Source organism: Rutilus rutilus, assembly GCF_951802725.1.
Source record: "Rutilus rutilus genome assembly, chromosome: 2".
Lineage (NCBI taxonomy): Eukaryota > Metazoa > Chordata > Actinopteri > Cypriniformes > Leuciscidae > Rutilus > Rutilus rutilus.
The window spans coordinates 24,149,996-24,176,661 of record NC_140210.1 but is presented as its reverse complement, the minus strand read 5'-3'; the positions used below and the strand labels follow the sequence as shown (position 1 = coordinate 24,176,661).

At 35.0% G+C, this 26,666-nt stretch overlaps 1 long non-coding RNA gene across 2 annotated transcripts; it reads left to right on the top strand.

The window, feature by feature from the left end:
• Nucleotides 1-22,836: 22,836 nt before the first annotated feature.
• LOC311286105 lies at nucleotides 22,837-26,021 on the top strand. Of its 2 annotated transcripts, XR_014626484.1 has the most exons (4): nucleotides 22,837-23,175; nucleotides 23,749-23,804; nucleotides 24,048-24,129; nucleotides 25,764-26,021. It is a non-coding gene; the product is annotated as an uncharacterized lncRNA (long non-coding RNA). The 2 variants fall into 2 exon arrangements; XR_014626485.1 differs by lacking the exon at nucleotides 25,764-26,021 and having other exon boundaries at nucleotides 22,842-23,175; nucleotides 24,048-24,191.
• Nucleotides 26,022-26,666: the final 645 nt, after the last annotated feature.

Genomic DNA, 26,666 nt, shown 5'->3' with positions numbered 1-26,666 from the left:
ATCAAAAATCCTTTCACAGGTCTACATCTGCCCAGTGTTTACATTATACACATAAAGTTTGAAGCAAATCGGGTAAAAATAAGAGGGTGATTTCAAAGCATTTTGAAAGTGACACACTTCCTGCTGCCAGTTGGTGGCGCTATAACTTTGACTCACAATAGTCACATCAATGTGATCGGCCTCTGACCACGAACACACTGCTGAAGTTTTATCAAGATCAGTCAATGTATGCAGAAGTTATAATACACTTCCTGTGTCCCATTATTCGCCATAAATTCGTTTCCTCGCCTTGGCCAAACCGTTCGAGATATCAAAAATCCGTCCGCAATTTATCATCCTCAATGTCTTGACTTCATGCACACCGAGTTTTGAGGCGAATGGATGAATTTCCTAGGAGGAGTACATCAAATTCCACAGCATGCGTTTTCCAAACAACCCATAATAGCCGACTTCCTGTTGGGCTGGCGTAAAACTTAGAGCACGAAAGTTGTTCAGCCCAATAAGATCTATATGTGTACCGAGTTTCATATTAATTCATGCAAGAGTGTTTGGTATATGGACCAAGTTTTCGGACCGCACTCGGACCCCATTCAAGGGGGCGCTGTCGAGCCCCCCTGCCACGCCCAGGTACCATCTTCAGCCCGGCCCTAATGGCCGCAGCTTCTGACCTGTGTGCAAAGTTTCATGAGTTTTTGAGCACGTTAAAGGCCCTAAAAGCCCCCGAACCCTTGAACAACAATAATAATAATAATAATAATAATAATAATCCTAACGAAAACAATAGGGCCTTCGCCCTTTCAGGGCTTGGGCCCTAAATATAGCGAGCAGCGATTACGGGCCCAAGCTGGTGGCACCGCCACCCCGGTGCCTTTAGTTACCTAAAGGCACCGGGGTGGCGGTGCCGCCGGCTTTGGCCCTTCATCGCTGCTCGCAGCTATATTTATTTATATATATATATATATATATATATATATATATATATATATATATATATACACACACACACACACACACAGTTAGAAACAGTATATATATATATATATATATATATATATATATATATATATATATATATATATATATATATATAAATATATATATATATATATATATATATATATATATGGGTCATTGACGAATAAGGTTTTTAAAAGTGTAAAAAAATAGAATGGAGATATAACTATATTTGAAACCATTTTTTAGTTTACTTTTTTTTTTTTAAGTTTAAAATTTTGTGGTTCGTACAATGAATTAACACTGTTTTTTGTCATTTTTTACAAGATGGAAAAAAGTCACCAAAAAAGTCATTCGGTTTAACCACTGATTTGAAAGTTAAAAACTGATTTGACATTGATGTTGAGATAGTATATAGTGTGTACCACAGAATAAATATTACAACAAATTATCATTGATCTCATAAATGTAATCATTTATTGGACTACTCTAAACACTCCAAGATATTCAAGTAAAACATTGCACAGGGAAAGGAGAAAAGGGGAAATGTAAAAAAAAAATAGCCTTATCTGCTTTATATTTGTATTATTGTAGTTCTTTTAGTTATTAAAAACAATATTATTCCATTTAAATATTTACTATATCGGTTTTACCGAATGACTTTTTGACTCTTCAAAATCTTTAAAATACCTTTATATGTAGTAAAATATAATTAAAACCTTTTGGATTCAGTAAAAGAGATCAAGTTGTGCTACCTTACTTACAGATGTTATATATTTGTTTTTTTTATTATTATTAAGGCCTTTGGGCAAAAAAAATGACCCGTCACGTCATTGACCCATATAATGTCATTTATGACAGATAGATAGATACATTTTTTTATTTTTTTTTGTGTCAAGTAAATTAATAAAGTAATAAAGTAAACGTATTTATGTATTTTGTAGTAGCTAATAATAACAAGCAAGTACACTGCAGGGAATCGAACCCCACCCAAGTGGTTAACCTGGAGTACCATTACCAGTGTATTTTTGCTTTTTGTTATTGTTTTGACTAAGGAAAAGCAAAAACTTGTATTAGCAACAGCATAGTGCAAGTATGTTTTAGTAGGTACATTAGCTTGAGATTAAGGTAAACATTAAGTATGGCATGTTTTTTATGTGAATTTTAGAGGCATTAAATGACAATTTAAAATTAAATAAATTGGATGACACTTATAGAAATCCAAATATTGCAATAACAGTTATGTAATGTTTGTAATCATTTTTGTATACAGAATATTCATATATAGTTAATTTGTATGTAATACAATCATAAATTTGTATGTAAATGTATTTGATTTGTAAAAATATTTTTTTCAGTAAGTATAATAGGCTATATTATGGGTGTCGACATGTTTTTATGCTTTAATATAGCGAAGTTGGTCGATTTTATGAAATGTACACAAAGTAGAACTCTAGGTATTGTTGTGTTATACACCGGCTGTTGTAATACAAGAAAAACAAAACCTTTTTTGTTAAAATATGTGTTAATAAAAAAAGTAACTTATTTAGAAATAATTTGATATGTTTGTAGAAAATCAATATTGGTTTAGATATTTTTTTGAAGGATTTAATTAATATGTACATGTAAAGCCAAAACACAGCAATTAATTACGCACATTAATAAAACACAGATCAGAACTGTGTGTTTGTGTAAATCTAATACTGGGTGGTTTCATTCAGCACACTCACCCAGCGTTTAGGATCACACTCTGTATTGCACATAGGAATAATCAAAATGCTGCAATTAATTACGCACATTAATAAAACACAGATCAGAACTGTGTGTTTGTGTAAATCTAATACTGGGTGGTTTCATTCAGCACACTCACCCAGCGTTTAGGATCACACTCTGTATTGCACATAGGAATAATCAAAATGCTGCAATTAATTACGCACATTAATAAAACACAGATCAGAACTGTGTGTTTGTGTAAATCTAATCAGTGATGGGAATAACGGCGTTATAAATAAACGGCGTTACTAACGGCGTTCTTTTTTTCAGTAACGAGTAATCAAACTAATTACTGTTTCCTCCATTACAACGGCGTTACCGTTACTGTCAATAAAATGCGGCGTTACTATAATTGAGCTCACTGAAGCGGTTTTCATCCGAGTAGGCTCTCTCTCAGCCATAGGAGCTGCAACGTTTTTTCTCTGGTGTGTGTGTTTATGAGACTGGACAAAAGCGAGGCGAATGCCGCGAGCGCGCACGACAGTGCGCAAGAGAGACCGAGTGTGTCCGAGAAAACGCTCGACAGTGCGTGAGAGAGACCGAGTGTGTCCGAGAAAGCGCTCGGCAGTGCGCGAGAGAGACTGAGTGTGTACGAGCAGCATAAATGCTTTATTTATAAATAAATTACACATTTCAGCATTAGAATAATCTCTGTAGGATTTTATTTAGTTTATAAACTCCAAAATAACCCGCAGGTAACGTTCAAAGAAAACATCTTTGTTTGACCGGTTGTGAACACTTGCGGCAAACACGACTAGAATTTGGCTAAAATAACCTCTGATGATGACGTTCTCTGTAGGTTATAAAAATAAACCCCCAAAAGATTATATTTTATTATTATTATTTATGTTGGTATATTGTTCAGTATTATATTGAGAGCACTTTTTGCTAAACTTCCTATTGTGAGGAAGAAAATACTTCAAGTAGGCTATACAGTATGTCTACCAGTTGAGTTTTATAATTTTAATTATGTGCACTAGTGTATGTGTATGTATTTTTATTTATTTATTACTATTTATTTATTTTTGGTACATTTCTTAAGAAGCATAATTTATTTTTTGACTTTTTTTGTTGGCCAGTTGTGGTCTGTGCAATAAATAATAAAATTTCTAAACCATCTATTGTGTTTTGTTGTTCCACTATAGTAATGATAATATTTTAATATTTAAGTTAATAGGTGTCTCTCACATTGTCCCACAGCAACATTAAAATAGTGTAGATTAGTGTACAATGTTTTATAATAATAAGATGTTATATTTAGTGTCCATTTCATTCATTTAACATTTCACATTGGGGGTATCCAAGACATTTCTTATGTTTAAACTTTTTTTTTTTTTTTTTTAGTACCGCAATAGTTACTTTCCCTGGTAATTAGTTACTTTTGTAATGATGTAATTCAGTTACTAACGCAGTTACTTTTTATGAGAAGTAACTAGTAACTATAACTAATTACTTTTTAAAAGTAACTTACCCAACACTGAATCTAATACTGGGTGGATTCATCCAGCACACTCACCCAGCGTTTAGGATCACACTCTGTATTGCACATAGGAATAACCAAAATGCTGCAATTACGCACATTAATAAAACACAGATCAGAACTGTGTGTTTATGTAAATCTAATACTGGGAGTTTTTTTCAGCACACTCACCGAGCGTATAGTATCACACTCTGTATTGCACATAGGAATAAAATTAATTATTGCAATCAATTAAGCACAGAATAGAACAGCTAAAGAATGTGGTTTAACAAGGATCGAAAAGATAGAGCTAAGCTTTGTCTCGGGGTCTCTGTCTCCTTTACCATGTAATCAGATCTGTACATAATGAAATCTACCAAATCAAGGCTTTATCACTGATGGATCTGTGTAAAAGTAATATATCATCTATAAGCTACAGTTGTGGAACAAGTTGTCCAACACATTTAAACATGTAAGTTTTGAAATGAACACAAAACTCCCTCATGTGTGCTAAAGTAAACTGGCACAACGTTTGTGTGCACAGAAAAGTCGATAATGTTCTTCACGTACACATGGTCTATTAAGGTTCCCTTTTCAGTTGTTGGCTTTTTAACAAGTTGATCAAAACCACTATCTGACATGAAAGAGCACAGGGATTTTGATTTCAATGCATCATTATTAAAGTCTCCTATAAGTACAATTTTATTGCATACTGAAGTCATGTAATTAATCAATGTACCTAAATTTTGTTTGAAAATGGATAAAGGATATGTTTGTGGTCTATACACTATTCCAAGTAAAATGTCAATTTCAGTGAAGTGTGTCAGGATGCACTCCAAGTTAAGATTTGGGAATGTTATAGTAGTGTTTTCCACACCACATGCTGTATATAAGCCGACACCACCATGTTGTTGCGCTTTCAAATCACTGAAAAGAGGACTATCGTTTGTGTATGCTGCTGATCGAGAAAGATTAACAAAGTTATAATTGTCTAAGTGTACATTGTCTGAATGATAGAAAGCAGGCAACCATGTCTCAGTTAAACCAATACACATGGGTTGCAATTGTTGAAGACAAACCATCAAATCCTGTTTATGGCATTGCAAACTCTGTACATTTAACAAAAATACAGAAAAAGAGCTATTTGGCATTGTATAATCTAAATCATTGCATGTCATAAAAGAAGACATTTCATTAATTGCCTCGAAGACTTTGTCATTACAATAAATACTTTTTTCTTTGAAGTCTTTTATTGTCAAACCAGTCAAAGTTCTTACCCGACTTAACGCTACATACGCCTGCCCAGCAGCAAAAACTCTTTTTAAACTAACTACTGCACTATCGACAGTTAAACCCTGAACTTTATGTACTGTGCATGCCCAAGCTAATTTTAAAGGATACTGCCGACGAAGTCCACCTTTCGTACAAACTGTTTCTTCTTCTACATATATTGGTGTGGATTGAAACACTCTTGCTGGCTCAGACAAACACTGCTTACGGCTTTTTATCCCCACGTTACTATCATCAAAACAAACGTAAATCTTTTCAGGTAATTTATTTTTATCTGAACGTTCAATGTGTGTAACTGTACCACAAACACCATTAACTAGTCCATCATTGACATCAAGATTTTTAATTAACATGACACGTGCATTTATGCCTAAAAGCAACTTTGCTGCCAAGCTTGTATTATAAACTTTTACATGATGTCCAACGAGTAATTCTAATTTACCAGTTTGCTTGCTACGTGCAAAATCTTCAGCCTCTATAGTTTCAATATCTTCGCAGATTTTAATTAATTGCTCTAGGTTGTGCTCATGAACTTCATCATTAGTAGAAAAAATATGTAAAGAGTCGTTATTCTCATCATTCTCACAACTTGCTAATATTTCCAAATCTTCATTTTTTAGTGGAGATTTCTTGCTTCGCTTTCTTAATCGATTTAATAATTCAGCAAAAGTGCTGTCCTGTTGTCTAACAACCTGTGTCAACTCTACAACTTCAAAGTAATTTATCCATAAATCGATTCCTGGTTCATCCACAAAGAGCGGTTTACCCTTCACAGGAGCTAATTGGAAGAAATCGCCAACAGCTATGACGGCAATATTACCAAAAATAGAAAAATCTCCGGTTTGCTTAATTTGTCTCAATCTTCCATGAATATATGTTAGCAGTTTATGGTCTACCATTGATATTTCATCTATAACTAATATTTGAAGGCCGTGGAATTTTGCGCGTAAAGAATTTAGCTTGTTTTCGCTCAAAGGGGTGTACGGCAACTTTACATTTGTGCTAATACAAAAGGTTGTATGAATTGTGGAAGTTTTTAATTGGAATGCGGCGATTCCCATAGGAGCGGTTAAAAGAACAGTAATGTCATCTGGTTGCAGAGCTGTTTGAGACAATAATCTTGTTGCTTCATATTGTATAGCTTTAATTAAATGACTTTTTCCTGTGCCTGCTCCACCAGTAATAAAAACATGAAATGGTTCTGGGCTTTCTCCTCTGATTTTATTCAAACACCACTGTCTAATTTTATAGAAAACAGCCATTTGGGTTTTGTTTAAAGAGCGAATTAAGCTCAACCCATCTACACGACTGAGACAATTATCTCTTTTTTCTATCTGAGCAATTTGCTGATTGTTACATGCTAAATCTGGAATGATCTCATGTCCCTCTACTTCCTGATCTGTCTCCTGTCTAAGCTGTTCACACTCAAAACGTTGTAGTTGCTGTTCAGGACAAAGTGCACACCATGCATTTTCTAAAATGCCCTCATTATTAACAGTATTTTGTGCAGTGTCCATTACATCGGCATCCTTTTCAAAAAATGCTCTGTTTGTATTTACGACATGTTGTACTAATTGTGCTGATCCATCGCTAAAAGAAACCTCACCTTCCCTATAAAAATTTTCATAATTATTATATCCTTCTGGCTTAAGTTGTCTATCTGTACGGTATGGAAGAAAAAGTTGTAATAAACTTTGATAAAATTTTTCTGGACTTTTTGTCACTGAGAATTGTGCAAAACGGACTATAGCAGGTTGAGTGCGTGTTCTTTTCACAATGAAACCCAAATTGTTTTGTAACATAATTTTATTGGAAGTAGGTTCACTTTTGTATGCAATTCGGTACTCTGACGCAAATGTGGCTAAGCAGATATCGTTAAAAAAAGGCTGATTTGGTCTATTCTTGTAACGATCACTAAAACTTGTCATCCACATCTCTTCACTTTTCAGATTTTGAGAGTTCAACTTGTTTTGTATAATGCTAAGTGGCAAACTCATACGAACAGTATCGTCACCTGTAGGAATAAACTGAACCTTCCTTGAACACTCTTTTAAGTGCATATTGGTTAATCTATAAACAGCTTCCTGTGCACTAACTTCTCGATTGTGTAAATACACGGTCCCTAATTTTTTTAAAGCTTGTTTTGCATCCACATTACCCTGAGTTGTTGATTCTCGTTGGGCATTAGCTAACAACAAACCCATTTCCCTTTCAGATTTTGAAATGTAGGAAATGATATAAACAATGCAGGCATAAGCATCTGTTACATATTGAATGTCCATATTAGCATTCCAACACTGAAGGCCAAACTTATTATACTGATTAACCCACACTTCATTTAATTGTCGTTTCAAGACAATGTGTGTAGTATTATTTATGCACTTATATGCCATCTCAAACTATTTCTGATCTATTCCAACACTATCAAACAAACTTTGTACAGAATCTATCTTCTCTTCTAAAACAGCTGTATTAACTGCCGTCATTATGCCACGAGCATATTCTACATTGACATTATCATTTACAGTTCCACTTTTAGTTCTATCTTGACAACTATTTGTACAATCACCATTATTGGGCACGTCTACCTCAGACACATTTACCTTTCTTCGACATATGAACGTCTGCATTGATGGTGGCTTAGGAAAGTTAAAACGACAGACTGTGTTTTTCTTTTTGCATGTTTTAGAATGATGTTTACTGTGACATTGCACAGATGTGACAATACTGTGTAAGTTCTCATCTTCAATGGGCACTTCACAAGTAACGTATTTATCTATAAAATCAATTACCTCTTCATCAGAATTTTTATCTATTTGTGGAGCATTTTTGATCCAAAACAAACAATGAACATGGGGAGAACCACGTTGTTGAAATTCAACCCTATAAAAATAATCTACAATTTCTCCTATGGGGTGAACAGGTGACATGAGCACCTCTTTTAAAAAACAATGCCACCTAAAATCAAATATGCGAGCTGCAGTAACAGGATTACGACGCAAAAGCTCACATTTGTCAGCCCATTCTAGCTGATCTAAAGTTTCCTGTCTTCCTTCATTTTTTAAAATACTTGACATCAAATTTGTCCATCTCATGTCAGCAGATGAAAATGAGCAAAACCAAGTGGGAATGCCCAACTGTCTGACCATAGCAAACAAATCTTTTTGCACACCTTGCCAGAATGATGGAGTGCCCCGGATGGGCTTCAAAAACCTGTACCCTTCATCAAAATTAAGTACTTGCCTCAATGACTCTGTGTCTTTAAACATGTCACTTGGTATGGATTTACTACAGCCATGTCCTTTCCTTAGAGCAATAGATACACTAGCCACTACCTTTTCAACTTCAGACAAATACTGTGCATAAAAAATGTAATCAACATTTTGTGCAAATCTTCCATCTGCATGCAAAATTCTATTATTAAAATAGCGTGACAATGTTAATCTCTGTGCGCTTTTGTCGCTATAAATTGAACTACCATCTGGAAATAAAACAGGAAAACATTTTGCCTCGTTTGTTTCATCTGCAAGCATTTTCACTGGATTATTCCCTTCAGCAGGAGCAACACTCAAGATCCCATCAAAGTACTGATCAAGAACTTCTTGCCCTATATCTACAGGCTGCAAACACGTGTCCATAAACACACAGTGCTGTTGCCTATCATGTAACTCCTCATCAACTTCTACATTTGCTGCTTCATTTTCTTCAATGTCATTTTTATCATCTTCATTTTCTTGCCTAGTAAACTCATTAAACCAATCATCATTAAAAACTATATCTGAATAAAATTTGTTGCATTGTTTTAAGTAACATAAAGCCTGTCTAATCTTATTTGTATCTACATACTGATATTTATAATGACCTTTATAAGTTAATTTGCGCTTTAACTTCACACATACGAAAGACCCTTCAGCTTCTGTTCTAGGCAAGACATTTGTTGTGTTTTTAACATTAGCTGGCACACAAGTGACAGGACCATGAACTCCATTTTGACCACCTTTTGGTAAAGCCAACATTTTCATAAATGGAATATGCAATGAAATCAAATGTTGCTCTAAGTTATTAAGGCAACGGAGTTCTTCTGGTATTTGTTGCAAGTCCAGTTTGTTAACAGAACTCTCTGCTGGCATTTCACCTTTTTTCAATTTAAAATGACAGGTAAAGCAAATCCAAAGCTGACCTTTACTTGACTTTAATTCACAAGGCAGAACACATTCATTGTTGCACTTGTGCAAAAAAACATCTGTAATACATTTGTTAGCTACTGACGCCACGTTTGAATTTTTATTGTAATGATCTTTTTCACAACATAACACTTGCTGCCTAAATAACAATCTGTGACAAACACAACAAACAAAATCTAGGCCTGAATTAACCTTTTGTGCAAAGGTGTTTTTGACAAAATCAAACAAATGTTGTTTTTGTTTTAGCTGCTCTTTCTTCACCTTATTTAATCTTTTAACATTTTCTTTATGCAACGGATCATTTGAATACTTTAACTTACTTATTTCCTTGACTGTATTTTTGTGTTGCTCATCGGTACGATATTTCACCCTGCTGTACTCCTTGACTTTATGGTTATGTTGTGCATCGGTACGATATTTCACCCTGCTGTACTCCTTGACTTTATGGTTATGTTGTGCATCGGTACGATATTTCACCCTGCTGTACTCCTTGACTTTATGGTTGTGTTGTGCATCGGTACGATATTTCACCCTGCTGTACTCCTTGACTTTATGGTTATGTTGTGCATCGGTACGATATTTCACCCTGCTGTGCTCCTTGACTTTATGGTTATGTTGTGCATCGGTACGATATTTCACCCTGCTGTGCTCCTTGACTTTATGGTTATGTTGTGCATCGGTACGATATTTCACCCTGCTGTGCTCCTTGACTTTATGGTTATGTTGTGCATCGGTACGATATTTCACCCTGCTGTGCTCCTTGACTTTATGGTTATGTTGTGCATCGGTACGATAATTCACCCTGCTGTACTCCTTGACTTTATGGTTATGTTGTGCATCGGTACGATATTTCACCCTGCTGTACTCCTTGACTTTATGGTTATGTTGTGCATCAGTACGATATTTCACCCTGCTGTACTCCTTGACTTTATGGTTATGTTGTGCATCGGTACGATATTTCAGTTTACTTGTTTGTTTTAGTGACTCATTATATAATACATTAGTATAATACTTAATACTTTTCATAGTTTTGACACGTTGCTGAACCTCTTTGTTGTTATGATACTTAAATTGCTTGTTAAGCTTAATTTTGCTTTTGGCTCTTTTTAATAAATAATATTTTTGAAAATAACTGTTCTTATTAGAAGAGGCATCTTTATTTGTATCTTCACAAATAGAATCTGGTGTCTCATGCTTTACATAATCTTCACTCTGTAACTTTACACTTTGTCTTGTGTATAATCGTTTAACATCATTTTTTTTGTTTTGACATAACTCATAACAGAAATGACTCTCAGATCGTCTTGCACAGACAACAACTTCATAATGATTTCCATTGGAGTGTTGTAAATATATGCCTTGGTTATGCATCTTTTCATGCATACAACTATACTTTAACCATTTCCCATTATGAAATGTATAAATGTCTACCCCTAAATAGTTTGCTGTGGCTTGAATTTCCACCTCAGTGGCCCATGATCCTACATACTTCATTTTTGAACATGATAAATAGTCTCCCATAGATGAGTACTGAGATCTTAACTGATTCTTGTATTCTACACTGTGCAATTCCATATGTTTTACAATTGCAAGTCTAACTACCCTATGAACTTTTTGTGTACCACACACCACATTTGCCACTGCCCTGAAGAAACAATTCCCATCACCTACAATACTTTCTGTTTTACAAGGGCTACCTATTGGTCCAGTGTCTGATGGCAAAGCTAGATTTTCAACCTGAAACTCTACATGCAGTTTACTACATAATTTTTGTTTATTTTCATGAGAGAGTGGACTGAAATTAAACATTGTAGTAGTTATGTTTCCCAAGCAAACTACATCTGCATTTGCATTACTTTTGGAAATTGTTTCAATTGCCTCATTGCCTTCTTTACAAGGTTTTTTCTGTTTCTTCATGATACATTCTCTCTCTTCTTCAAGACATGACTGTGAACTCTGAATTCTTCTCTTTTTACCAACACAATTCCTTTGTTCTGTTTTAGCAATTAGGATTTCTGTCTGACTGGCACATTTATTACTGGTTATAACTTGGTGTACGCAAACACCACTTATTTAAAAAATCTTTCGGTTTCCGCCAAAACATGCAGCCAAATTTTGTATGTGCCTCAAGACACAGCTCAATGTTTTGTGATATACAACCACACTGAAGCCATCACCATTAACCATCCCAGAACCACTACGGGCATGAGAATCAACCACAGCAAATTTCCCATTTTGCTTAATAATTGCACAGGTATTACCATTCAAAGTAAAAAAGCATGTGGAGTAATTTTCAAACATTGTTTGCAAACCATCAGCTAATGTCACACATGCACCAGACATAATAAATTCTTCATCAACCATGTCTACATATCCAGAAACAAAGTCACCGTATTCAAATGTAAACTCATTCGAATTAAAAGCATAGTGCTGAGGAAGATCTGGAATGGACAACAACTTTTCCTTTGTCGGATCAGTAATTGAACCACTTTGATGCAAATTGCCATACAAACTATCACCATCAGTTACCACGTTATCCAAATCATTGGTTTCCCATGAGAACACACTGTGTACACAGTGCATTGCCATTGCAGCCAAACTAACAGCAATACACTGTTTCCCTGGCCACCTTAACTTGCTGTCTCCCTGATGAAAAGATCCATGAATGCTTTCTCTTTCATTTGATGGATACACTGGACTTTCTTTAATGTTGTTTTCAGTGCATGTATTAGTTTCTCCATCAACATCACTGTTAACATATAATGACATATCTGATGTCATAACCTGTACGTTAATTCCACATATAATGAACGTATGTGCATTCAAACTCACCATAAGGGCATCAATGTGCAAAAACAGATCGTGCCAGTTTGTGTTAAACACCACAACTGATGTACCAATGTCTGATCCCAGACCATGTGCATTACGAACATTACAGTCTACAACCACATAAAAATCGTTATGTCTCATTATAGCACAAGTGTCTCCATTTATGTGCACCAGGCAATATTCATGACTCAACAAAATCTCCTGCAGTCTCTCATACAACTCGCTCTTTTCTGCATTCAGTGTTTGTTCTAGTGCTACTTTGCACATTTTATTGAAAACAGTGTATTGGCCACTAATCCAACGGGGAAAATTAAAATCTTCATATCCCTCAGTAACTTTTTTACACAAGGGCCTATCCTTAATCAATTTTGCACCCTCACTATGAATGTCTTTAAGAACTGTTTTGTTCCAGGTACACACATGTTGTATCTTATGCTTGACAATTGAAGCTACACTGGAGGTTACGTCTAGAAACTTCACATTTACCTCTGCAGACTGCAATCTTACCTCATTGGCTGCAACAATGCCGGACACATCCGGACACACACAAGCAAATGAATTAGAAACCTCAGCCTTACTTTTGTTGATCAATGGCTTGCGCCGCATTCGAAAACTCTTCAGCTTAGGCATCTAAAAAAAAAAAAAAAAAAGGGATCATTTTAAAATTACACATCTGTTGCTCCTGTTAAGGCTTCCTCCAATTTAATAACTTTCTATTTGAGTAGTAGTTGTTCATTTAAGCTATTATAGTCAACTTGTCGCATGTTTCTGATATCAATTTGATTATTTGGTTTATACTGGGGAGGGGACTCATCAGAAAAAGTTTGGGTTTCAATGTTCAAAAATTATAAGTAAAATTATTATCATTCTTGCAGATTATAAAGTTATACAATAACATTTAATTAAGCATTGATTTCTTTATTTAACAATTTAATTAAACATTTAATAAAGTAAGCAGTCAAGCACCGGAATGAAGCTTGCAACAGGGACTCCGGCAAGTGATGATATTTATGTTGGAAAAAAACAAGGACACTGCCAGAATATTTTAATAATGTAAAAAAAAAAAAAAAAAAAAGTTTATAAAATGAGATTTATACAGTCAACATTTGAAGTGAATCAAAACCTTTCATCAAAGTGATACATGATTTTTTAACAATAGCCTACCTGTTCTTGTTTTAGGACAACTTTGATGCACTTCAGACAAATGTTGAGTACTGGATATTTTTATATATATATATATAAATTTATTTGTGTAATGATCATTTTGGTCGCATATGCTCCTGAAATTTAATCTGTGCGACCTAAAAATATATTTGGGAGCATTTGTGCGAGTGCAAATAATGGTTGTGGTGCGACCTGTTTTAATTTCTCTAAAAAAAACGTTTGCAAATTACTTCACAGTGTGTAGCTTATGTGCGCTGATACATAGGCGCCGATTTATGTTTTCCTCCGTGGGTGCTCATGGGCGCACGCCCTTAAAAAAAAAAAAAAAAAGTAGTCAAAAAATGTTTGCATTTCAGAACCTTAGGAAATGGACAGCGGCCGACACGAACACGCACACCTATTTACTTGATAATAAAGCCGTAAAGTAGGCTATCTTTCAACTCAGGACAGCGCCACTTCTCACAAATACAGACAGGATTGGAGATGAAAAGTTTAACTGACACGTAACCGCGATCAGCTTCGTGGGAAATTAAGAATCAATGTCACACAACAGAGTCCTGCACGGGTCCGATTTTGTAAACCCGCAGTTCTTAAAACTGCATCCGACCCGTTTACCGACAGCAGCACTAATTTAAATCCGCACCCGACCCGACCCGAAATAAAATCAGTTTATACTATCACATTATAGACACACTTACAAAAATGTTATTGTTTATTGCCAGATCATACAGAAGTTATCACACAACCATTAACACAATGACAACTTCATCTGGTACATGAAGAACATGGCTAACATTACCACAAAACTGAGTAGCCTTATAACATTTTACCAGTCGAACTGACGCGGCTACAATACTATATCTGCCACGCAATTTCGTCTAGCCTACATCTGACAATGTTGGGTTCAAACACGCCCTGCACACCACACATACTGAACAGTGTTAAATTTGACAAATACTGTTCGATAGAACGGCTTGGTTTGTTACCACAGTAACAGTTATCTGCGTGCTTCCTCAGCGATGATGTTCCACATTTGCGGCTATCCGAAAATGCATGCAGCAAGCCTTTCATAACATTGTTTTCTTCAGTTTTGTCGACAACTTTACCATCTCCACTAGCTATTCTTTTCTTCACCTCCTCAGCATCCATCTCGACGACTGCAAGCAGATCGCGCGCGCGGTTATGATGACTTTTCAAAAGTGAAAGTAGGTATAGAGACTCCTGGGAGGGCGTGTCGCGTGGGCACAAATAAACTGATGTGGATTTAAAATTATTTTATTAACTTGAAATACAGGCATATTTTTGTAGATGTGTTCCTAAAAATGTGCATATATATGTTTTACGTTTGCACGTGATTGTTTTAAGCCCGTGTTTAGACCCGTGTTTAGACCCGTGTTTCCCCGTGTCCGACCCAACCCGCACCCGTTTGAGCAAAATTTGTGGGTTACCTGAACCCGTGCAGGACTCGGTCACACAAGTCCACACAGTAAAAAATATATTTGTTGACTCACCATTGCGGTTAATTCTTCAGGAGGAACGTGCGACATAACCAATCACAGTGTGACAGACGCTTCACATAGCACCAACTGCAATGTTTAATTTTAAATGAATGTAACTGGCTGGCAGTTTGGCACACGTGGGTGCTCGGTATTTTCCGTGGGTGCTCGGTATTTTCCGTGGGTGCTCGAGCCCCGGAGCACCCACGGTATCGGCGCCTATGCGCTGATATAAGCACGAGAGAGAGCCCCGGTCGCGCGCGCGCACTCTCACGTCTTCAAACAACACGAGCGCTGTCTTGCTCTCTCTCCCTCGCGCATATTAATCAAAATCAATTGACACGATAGAAAAAGGGCGGAAGACCGAAGTTTCACGTGAAGTGTTCGGAGATTTTTTTTCTCCTGAATTACAGCGGAGTGTGAATTGTGCTAAAAAATAAACTGCCGGGATAATCACACAACTTGGCGGTTGGCAACCGTCATGTCCGATTCGCGAACTAATGACTCATTTGAACCGATTCACTTGAATGAATGGTTAAAACAACTGATCTGTCTAACACTGAACTCACGAGACGTCTGAATCGGTGTATAACAAATCGGTAACACTTTACAATAATGTTCCATTTATTAAATTCTAGTTAACTACATTAGTTAACATGTACTATTAATAAACTGTACATTGTTAATTTGTTAACCATTGTTAATGTTAATTTCAACATTTAGGCTAGGCTACTAATAGCCTACATTAGGCTATTGAAGTGTTTTTTTTATGTTAACAAATAAAAGAAAAGAAAAAAACACTTCAATAGCCTAATGTAGGCTATTAGTAGCCTAGCCTAAATGTTGAAATTAACATTAACAATGGTTAACAAATTAACAATGTACAGTTTATTAATAGTACATGTGTTTATTGCTTTCCTTAATAAGTAGGGGGGGAAATCGGAAAAAAATCGTAAATCGAATTAAAAAAAATAAAATCGGAGATTTTTAGGCCATATCGCCCAGCCCTAATATATATATATATATATATATATATAAGGGATGGGACGGTATGACAATTTAATATCATGATTATAGTGACCAAAATTATCGCGATTATCAATATTATCACGGTTTTATTAAAACGAGATGAAAGTGTTCAAAAAGAGTTGATGCTCACACTGAAGACATTTCAACAAGTTTTATATTTGAAAATCAACAAACAACAAATAAAACAAGCAGCTCTATGCACTTTTTAAAGCATTTCCTTCCTTATAATGACGGTCGTCAATAGCAACGCATTATAACACCGCGCACATCCATTGTAACGGCCACCTAGTGTTAAGTAGTGTTCATGACATGAATGTGGATGTGCCTTTAACCCTCTGATGGTCTTCGTTTAGCAGTCACACTGGGGGCCTTCCCGGTCATAAATGACCGGACACCTAAAAATGAAACTTCCTCCATCCCAGTAAAAACCAATGCAATTTATTTTTGTTCTATAATATTTATTATTTTTAATTTAGAATTTTGAGACAATTTGATTGAACTTATTAATATTTATGCAATATTTATAGTCCATTTTTTGCCATTGAAAATAATGTGTTTTTTTTTTTTTTTTGATTTAAAAAAAATAAAAAATTCTATGCAGTATTTTCGGGTAAAATAGAGACTAGGCTTTCAGAAAAAAAATAAAATAAAAACAAATTCATCAATTTATTAATCATAAAATTAAATAAAACATGTTATTGCATGGGTTTACCACTAGATGCCTGTATAGCTCTAAATGGAGATGTTTGTGAATTCTAGTTGTTTTTGGACCAAATTACTTACTTTTAAGATGTGGATTGAATGTATTTTTTTAGAAATTCTCAAATAATACTTTTTGCCAAGGTTTATAACATTTTATTAATTATTATTTTAATAATTTTAATAATTATTATATTAATTATATATACATATATTAATTATAATTATTAATTATGTTATGTTTTTCACTCTTGATGTTTTAGAGCTTCACCCCTTCATTGCTGAGCATTTTTTTTCTGCATCGTGGCTGATTTTTAGAGAATTTTTGTGTTTTTGTCAATTTCCCATTCATTTCCTATGGGGGTAATTTTGACCGAAGACCAAAATCATAACTAATTTTTTAACGACCACTTAGCATGCTCGGATCATGACCTCAATTTTTTTTTGTATTCACATACCTAATCCCAGAAAAGTCACCAAGTTTCATAGCCTTCCGATGAAGCTGTGATTTTTAAAATTTCAAAACAGAAAATTATTCGGTCAGAAATTACCGAGGACCATCAGAGGGTTAAGATAACTTCTTCTATGGCGTAAGTTATTGTATGCATGCTGTTTTTATGTGAGCGCGCACGCAAAGTGAGAGTGAGATTGATCGCGCAAAGAGGAAGATGACTGCTCTACTGCTGACCGTTGTTTTATAATGTGTTTACTTCCACTTTGATTTGTAGCGTGTTTTCGAGTGTTTTCTTTTCCCTTTTAACATTCGCTCTTCGACATGTATGTGAAGAGTGTGCTTAACTGAGAGAAAACATCTATAAAAGTCTCGTGGAACTACCAGTTCATTTGCACTGTCTTGTATCTGGGCAGACTTCAAACTCTCTGACAGAAGTTACACCATGTACCACAACGGACGCGCTCTCTCGTTTCATTCAAATACAACTTGCCGTCTTGCGTCTCCGTTTTTAATTGTATTGAAAATTAAATCGGAGTTGATTTATTGTTTACAGAGTTTGATAATATTGTTGTGATCATCTTGTCTGAACGATTGTTTTGTACGCTGTACATAATGGATTTATAAACAGACTGTTGCTGGCTGAACAGGATCTAAAATCGCGATAATCAAACATGGTTTTAATGATAATTAAATTTTAAACGATATTACTAACCGTCAGTACATTTTATCGTGGTTTATAGTGAAACCGGTAATCGTCCCATCCCTAATATATATATATATATATATATATAACACACACACACATATACATATATTAGGTCTGTCAAAAGATTAATCACGATTAATCCATCCAAAATAAAAGTTTGTGTTAACATAATATATGTGTGTACTGTGTATAATAATTTTGTATATATCAATACACACACATGCTTGTATTTATATTTAAGAAAAATGTGTAATTTATATATAAAAACATTATATTTATATATAATATAAATTAGATATAAATATATACAGTATATGTATGCAAATATTTCTTAAATATATACATGCATGTGTGTGTATTGATATATACAAAATTATTATACACAGTACACACACATATGTAAACACAAACTTTTATTTTGGATGGATTAATCGTGATTAATCTTTTGACATACATACATACATACATACACACATACACACACACACATATATATATATACACACATATATGTGTGTGTATAGCCTATGTGTGCATGTTAGAGAATTTTTTTTTTTTAAACAAGCTGATAAGGAGCCTTAACACTGGACAGAGAAATATATCAACAAAATAGGGATTTAATTTTTTCCCGACACTCATTAACCTTTCATTAATGTCAAATGCATTTTGTCTTTGACACTTAGAAATTACCAGAATTTGCATGTGTTCATTTAAATGTGTTTTTGAACTTTTTAGAGCAACCCCCTTTTTTTTATTGACGCGACCCGCATATAGGCCTACATCCATTTATGCAAACAAGTCAAGCAAAGCATTATAATGGGGCTAAATGGGGTATTTTACTTTATTCCCCTTTAAACCACTAGATTGCACAAAAATTCACGTGCACTGGCTGATACTTGACGTGATTGCAAAGCTAAGTTGATTCTGCACTATTTTTTTGGTTATACAGGGATGCTAACCATAAAATTAACCACCCATAAGAATTTTAACCAATTAGCATTTGCTGCATTCTTAAAAAAAATACATTAGAAATATTTTCGTTTGTTTTTGAGAGACAAAAAAAACAGGCAGCCATATAAGTGGCATTTTATTGCATTTTCAAAATAAAACTGGTAAATAAAGCGAAATGTCATATAGGCCTACAAACATTATAAACTCTACAAACATTATAAACACTACACACATAGCTATAGGGAATGTGAAGGTGACGTCACGCCGTGATACATTATGCGTCCGCCACCATATTTAGAGGATCGCGCCCTATCCCGCTCTACCCGCTGTATTTGAATTTGTGTGTAGGAGGCTGTTTTTGGATTTTCTGTCGAGTTTTTAATAACAGCGTTATTGTTGGTCAGTGTTGCTCGATCAAGAACTGCCATGTCACACGATCGTTCAGGGAGGAAAATAAACAAAGGAATACGTTTTTCCAGCAACATGGGAACCAGGTGGAGGAGTTGACGAGAAGACGCCAGATCGCGTGGGTTGCCGCAATAATGAGGAAATTTTAATAAACAAATACAAAATATTGTCTTCTAAAATTCCCATAAACACGGTTCTGTCATGTGAGGGTGAGACTGTGGTTTTCTTGGATAAAGTTGTCATAAGTCTGCTGTGCTCTTACAAACGTGTCCAAGTGTTGAGCAGTGATTGCTAAATCAACTGGTTTGTAAAAACGTTTGTTAAAAGTTGTACAAAGCTAGAGGTTTTGTATTGTATATTCCTTGATGACTTGTAGGATAGTTGATGAATTATGTTGATTTTGTGGTTCATGTTAGCAGACGATAAAGCCAGGCCACATTGCATGAATCAAATAAATTATATTTATTTTGTTTTCAATTAACAATTTGTTTTGATATTCTGTACATCTTTTTACATACCTTTTTAAAATGTTTGTGAATCAAGGTTTTAGATAACTGCTTAATAAATACATTAAGTGGCTTGTATCTGTTTTTCTACTGATTGCACTATTTTTTTTTACAGTCTATGTGATTGCATCCACAAAGACTCTTTTAAGTAACGTTACACAACTGGGATGGGCAAAGATACAGTCTATTTTGAAGGGATGTATAGCTCTTAAACTCTTGCAAAGTGTACGCACTCAATTCAAAAACAAAGTTAACGATGCAGATTTGTGAGCGGAGGTAACGTTAGTGCGTCTGGATCTGTAACGTTAATCCAGTCTTGGGCTGCTAAATAATATGGATCAACGTTGTTTATCGCGGACAGTTTGTCCAAATAACGTTTTTGGCAGTGGCATTTAGTTTCTCCCGAGTCCCTTGTCTTTTTCTTTAAATTTATTCCGTTCTTCTTCAATTTTACCTCGTTTTAGCCAAACACACCAACTATTACATGTCATAGCAACGGGCGGCGAAAAGGTAAACAGAGATCGTGCCTCCTAAGATGGCGCCCACGTCCCATAATGCAACACTGCGTGAAGTACCTTCACATTCCCTATAGCCTAGTCTATTTTAGTTCCCCTCACTCCATAACAAATCCTTTTAATTTCGATCTTGTCACAGCTCCCTGAAAACTATCAACAAAACGGACAACATCTGCTATTCTTACTTTTGTCAGATATATTAATGACAGAGAAAACAAGCTGTTCAGTCCATTTTGAGAAGGAATGGCGATCGTAGCGAGCGGCGGCGTGACCGGAAGTATCGCTACCCTAACTTCCCGTCTCGGTCGCCATTTTGTGATAGGTATATTCAGCAGAAAAAGAATGAAAAAAATAAATAGGCTAAGCCAAAACAAAATAATTTAAAGCAAAACTTAAAGTAACCAGCGTTGGGCTCACGAATATTTGAAAAAAAAATGTAGTTGGATGCTAAACTATTATTTATTATAGGCTTTATACTTCTCTCACTTAACAATGATTGACAGAAAAAATAATCCTCTTTATGTGTGCAAAAATATGCTTGGAAACACCACAGTGGAGCAGTGCTCACAACTGTTTGACTATTTACATAAACAGCAGTGTAATTTTTTAAATGTTACGGTGACTATTTTATTTTAATAATGAACAGGCATGAACATGACAATGAACATCACAATTGTTTGCAATAGTGGATTATGGTGTTGTGCGCGTATAGGCGCCGGCGCGATCGAACAGAAGAAACATAAAAACATACTCCATTTCTTCAGGACATCATTCGAAATTGCAAAGTGTGTGAGTGTGTACACTCACGATAAAACAGAACATTGTGCTTTTGTAAAATAAAGAAAACAAACACACTGCCGTCTTGGTTTCTTTTCGGTCAACTTTGTGGAGAGCCGCGTGCTTCACAAAGATGAACCAAACTCAGCATATAGTTTTCTCTTTCGATGTCGATGTAACTGAATTTTCTTTACATTTTCCTGGCGACCTATTTTTGAAGGGGTCGGCGATCCAAGATTTGAAAAACTGTGGTTTACAAAATGCAAATAAACAACAGAACAAGGATTCACGCAGCGTCACATTAGTGCAGTGATCCTGTGAACATAAAACCATATAGGCCTAGCCAATATGATTAATTGGTCCAAACGCGAAATATATTTCTCTTACATAACAGTAAAACGTCTCTTACAAACGTGCTAGTTTAATAAGCAGTTTATGCTGAGTTTCAGTTCATTTTTAAGATGCGATTCAGGGCCTAAATTTAGGCCTACTTTTCAAATTCACTTAATTTAACAAACTAGTGTAGCACACCCAGCCGGCACATGACAAACGTTCAACGTTGAAATATGGTTGAAATAATGTCAGTTGTCATTTCAACGTTGAAACAACGTTGATATAGCGTTTAATGCTAAATGGTTGAAAACCAACTGGTACATGACCAACCTTCAACGTTGAAATAAGGTTGAAAAAATGACAGTTGTTGTTTCAATGTTGAAACTACGTTGAAATAATGTTTAATGCTAAATGGTTGAAAAAGGGTAATAAAAACACTTAGAAATCAACTTTGATTTTTTTTTTAAGATATATGTTGAAATTAATGTATACAGAATAAATAATTTCTGCATTTTAAATTATTATTAAGATCATTATTATTTTATTATCATTTTGCATTTTTTATCATGAACCTCATCTCAGTAATTCATCTTATGAAATAAATGTGATCTGTTGTCAAGGTTTAAGTCTGCTGTATGCAGAATGATCAAACAGGAAAACAATTTTCTGTCATGAAATTTCTTTCTTTTATGTCTCTGTGTGTGCACAGTAGCCTACTATAACTTTAAATTCTGCGATTTCTGAGAGCAGTAGGCAAGGAATCTCAAGTGACAGCTTTCATTTTTTTTTGGTTTCTGAGTTGGGTGTTTAGGCCTACATCACCAAATCTAACTTTATCTTACCTGAATCACTGTCTTGTTTGCTAAAACATAGCACCTTTTTTCTAAACATGTCAGCAACGTTCCCAGAACTGGTTATTTTTGATTAACTGAGTTGCAGGAATTCAGCATAAGGGATATGTAAACGAGTTGAGATTAATAAATTGATAAAGCACGCAAACCGTTCACAGCAGCCGAAAACAAGCCAAATTTGAGGTGCACAAACTTTCTACAGGCTTTCAGAGAAATCAAGTGTTATATACTGATATATATATATATATATATATATATATATATATATATATATATATAAATAATTTAGTATAATAATAATAATAATAATAATTCACACACACAAACAATAAGTTAATATAGACGAAGTTGATTATAATATACACTAGTTAATTATTGGAACCCAGATATTATTATTATTATTTTTTTTTAAATTGCCATTTAGTTATATAACGCAATTATTAGTATTGTAACGCAAGGTATCATTATAAATATAAATTGAATTTTTCAAAAATAAAATAAAAAACTTTTAATAGGCTAATTCATGAATGGGTCATAGAACTACACAATGAGTTTAAAATTCATGATTTAATATTAATGGTATTTTAAATGATGTTATATGTTTTAATTCTAGATGTTTATTTAAATACTGCGTGACTTTGAAGTGTTTTAATCCGCGTGCGCGTGAACATTCGAGTCGCATTCAAACACTGGACCGAGCGCGCTGCGCCGCGCGAGAGCAGATGGAAACGAGGAAACGTCATCAACTGACAAACAGCAGAACTCCCGTCTCTCGCTGTTGTTTTCACTGCTTTCAGGTGAGTTTAGTCAACAAATTCCCACAAATAATACATACAAACGTCCCTGACACCTTTATTGCGTGTAACACGCTTCTGTTGAATATTTACTTTATATAAATGGTTTTGTGTCTTCAAAAAAGTCCGTTAGCATCTCAACCATTTTCACTTAGCTGCTAACTTACGTTAAGTTAAGGCTAACTAACCTTATAGACTGGAGCTCTTGTTTATGAAAGTTTGGGGTTTTAACCTTATCTTTGTGTAGATAACAGTTTTTGATTTGTTTTGCTGGTAATTTGTCAACAATGGGTGATAGGAAGTAAGCTAATTTATTTAGCCTAAAATACTGCACTGTACTGTTAATCAGTGACGTCACTTACAAATTAGTGATTTAAAAAAAAGGTGATTTCAGGAGCAACAGAAAAAAAAAACCCTCTATTGATTAATCGTGATACTAATTTCATATGCATTTATTTCACAATACATTATCTAAAGAATTATAACGTTATATATATAAAATAAGCTCTGCTCTAGTTTGTAGATGTTCTATTGTAAATCCCATGTAACATTGTTGGCTCTGTTTTATTTCTCTAGGTCTGGTTTGAATTATGTTGGCCAATGAGACAGACACCATACTGTCCAACTCAGGGGTATTTATTTTGTATACATTTTTTTACTGATAAATACTGAAATTCTTTTTACTTTTAAATGCTAAATGTGGTTCAGGCACGTAAGTTATTTTTCACAGATATCTGGCCAGCTTATAAGTATGAGTATACTCATGGCTCATACTCTTAGCCTTGAAAATGTTTGAATTGATATCCCCAATGCAATATCAGGGGGTAAAGATATCATTAGAGTTCTTAAACTTATGGCTGTGCTCTTGTTATCAGATGAGATATAATCCGTAGCGTTTGGCCCTGTGATTCTTCAGGACAAGACCTTGATGCCATCCACACTCAGTAGATGAAGAAGGTGAGTTTCACAATAGCTGCCACTATCACAAATCAAGAGACCGAACACAACAGGCTTTCATCCATATGTGACCCGATCTGGCGAAATGAGTCGGAAGTCGCAACGTTCCATTTTAAGATATGGGCCGTTTATGTGGAAAAACAATGAAATAATATTTTTTATTTTATTTATTTTTTTGTGCTAAATTTCAAAGAACAGACATTCAAAAATAATCTCCTAAAGTTTCGTAGTCCAGATAATTGAGTAAAGGTATTTAAATGACTATTAAAGTTTACAAAGTTTTACTAAATTCGCTGGAAATTAATATTGCTTTTCTCAACTCCTCTCGTCACCTCTGAGCATTTCCCGGGTATCCCCTGAAACGTCTCTGCTCTCCAAATATGGTGTTACACGTTGTATAGAACCAATCAAAAAGCTTAGAAATGTACACAAACGCTGATCATTTGTCAATGGGAAGCCCCATTTCGACTGACCGGCACGCGATTGGTCCAGTCATCCTCCTGTCAGACTCGCGGCGCTCTGTGTAAACAAGCTAGCAGATCTCCTCAGAAAGATTCAATATTATTAATTTGAGAAATGTCGCTGTCAAAAGAGAGCAAAGTCGCCAAAAAGTCGCCAAAAGCGTTGAACTCACTTGAGGCTTCTAACCTAAGCTCTGCTGCTGGTCATCAAGAGTGGCTAAGGCTAGTCAGTGATTGTTTTGGATCTGGAGACGTGTCATCCTCTGATGATTTATCGTGTATGAATGTGAGTGAGTGCAATTATTTTGTGAGTGTATTTATCTGCAAGGAGAATCCATTACAATGTGTTTGATTTATTTTAACCCAATATTTAACTGTTGGTATATCCCTTATGAATGTTACACTGTTATTGTCAACTAGCCTACACAAAGATATGATTGCATAGGCTAACATTATTTGTTCTCGGTTTCCTTGTCTCTCTGCCTCTCTCACTTTCTCTCTCTCTCACACACACACACACACACACACACACACACACACACACACACACACACACACACACACACACACACACACACACACACACACACACACACACACACACACCCTCTCTCAAGCAAAACTGTAGCACCTCTGTTCAATCTTTCTGATTTTAGTAAATGTTTGTAAAAGTGCCTTTTAAATTATTTATTCAAATAAAAACTTTAAAATAATTTTAGCTTCAGCCTGGCATAATAGCATATATTAATGTCTTTGGTCAAATTAAGCTGTACAATAAATAGTTCATCCCTTTAAATGCAATGGATTTTGAAAGATATCAACAAAAAACGGGCAAAAAACTTTAAAAGCGATTTTCTCAGGTTTTCAATTGGAAAAAGAGGGCAGACGACCATAATTCAAATGTGTATATATTGACTAGGATATCATTTGAAAGCTTATGGTCTCCTCTTTCCAGTAATACCAAAATATCACTTTTGAAATTTGGGTCACTGTGACTCATTTTGCTGGATCAGGTCACATATGAACACACCCATTATGTAGGCATGGGTACTGAAACAATACTCATACTTATTTTCACTTAAACACAGTTTATGTCTTAAGTTTAAGCTTGTTGAATAATATGTCAAAAGAAATGCAATGGTCAGGATAATTGAGGGCCTTTTTCTATGACAGCAGACACATGAGATAATGCCTGAAGTGAGTCAGTGAGGGAGAAGATCAAGCCTCTGGAGGAGGACATACATTTTACACTTCAGGAGAAAGACAAAGATGAGCTCCAGGGCAGATTCAGCAATCATTATAAAGGTGAGTTCAGTGTTTCCATGCTTAAGTGACACTGTTTAATAAAGCAGAAACATTATGTGTTATTTAAAGTGATGATTTTACTTGTTTTATTATTAAAAGGTAATATTAAAGGTTAAAAATTACCCACGGTAATAGACCTGCACAATATTGCAAAAAACTGATATTGCAGCATTTCATTTTTTCTGCAATATAATGCAATATGAAAAACTATTTCACCAAATTACTTAAATAGCTGTATTTGGGAAATAATTAATCATTCTAGAATGATTGGTGTGATTTTGTAGGGGTTTCTGCACAGAAAATAATAAATTGCAAGAATAGGTTAAAAAAAAAGTAACAAAGATGTAAAATAAAAATAATCCACGTAAGTCTAATTTAGGTACAGAAATTGAGTAATCAACTGTAAAATAACATGGCATAGTCCTGTCATAGCCTGACTTCACAGAGGCCTATACTGCAATATCACTACCACAGATAAGTATGAATGATAAAACAATATGTTCATGGCTTTAATGCATCACATAACATGCTTGTTTATTACAGTGTGTCAGGTTGTGTGTGTCTTGCACCTGTTTTATGAGGACACCGTTTTATGAGGACATCATAAGTACATGTTCCTGATGTTTAACTTGACTACAGAATCTCAGTGTGTTGTGTTAGTTTGACTGAATCCTGGTCTATGAGGACACTAGTTTTACCGGGACACACATAATGGAATATTAGGATCGATACTGATAACCCATAATTCACAGCTCATTGTGTCTAATACCG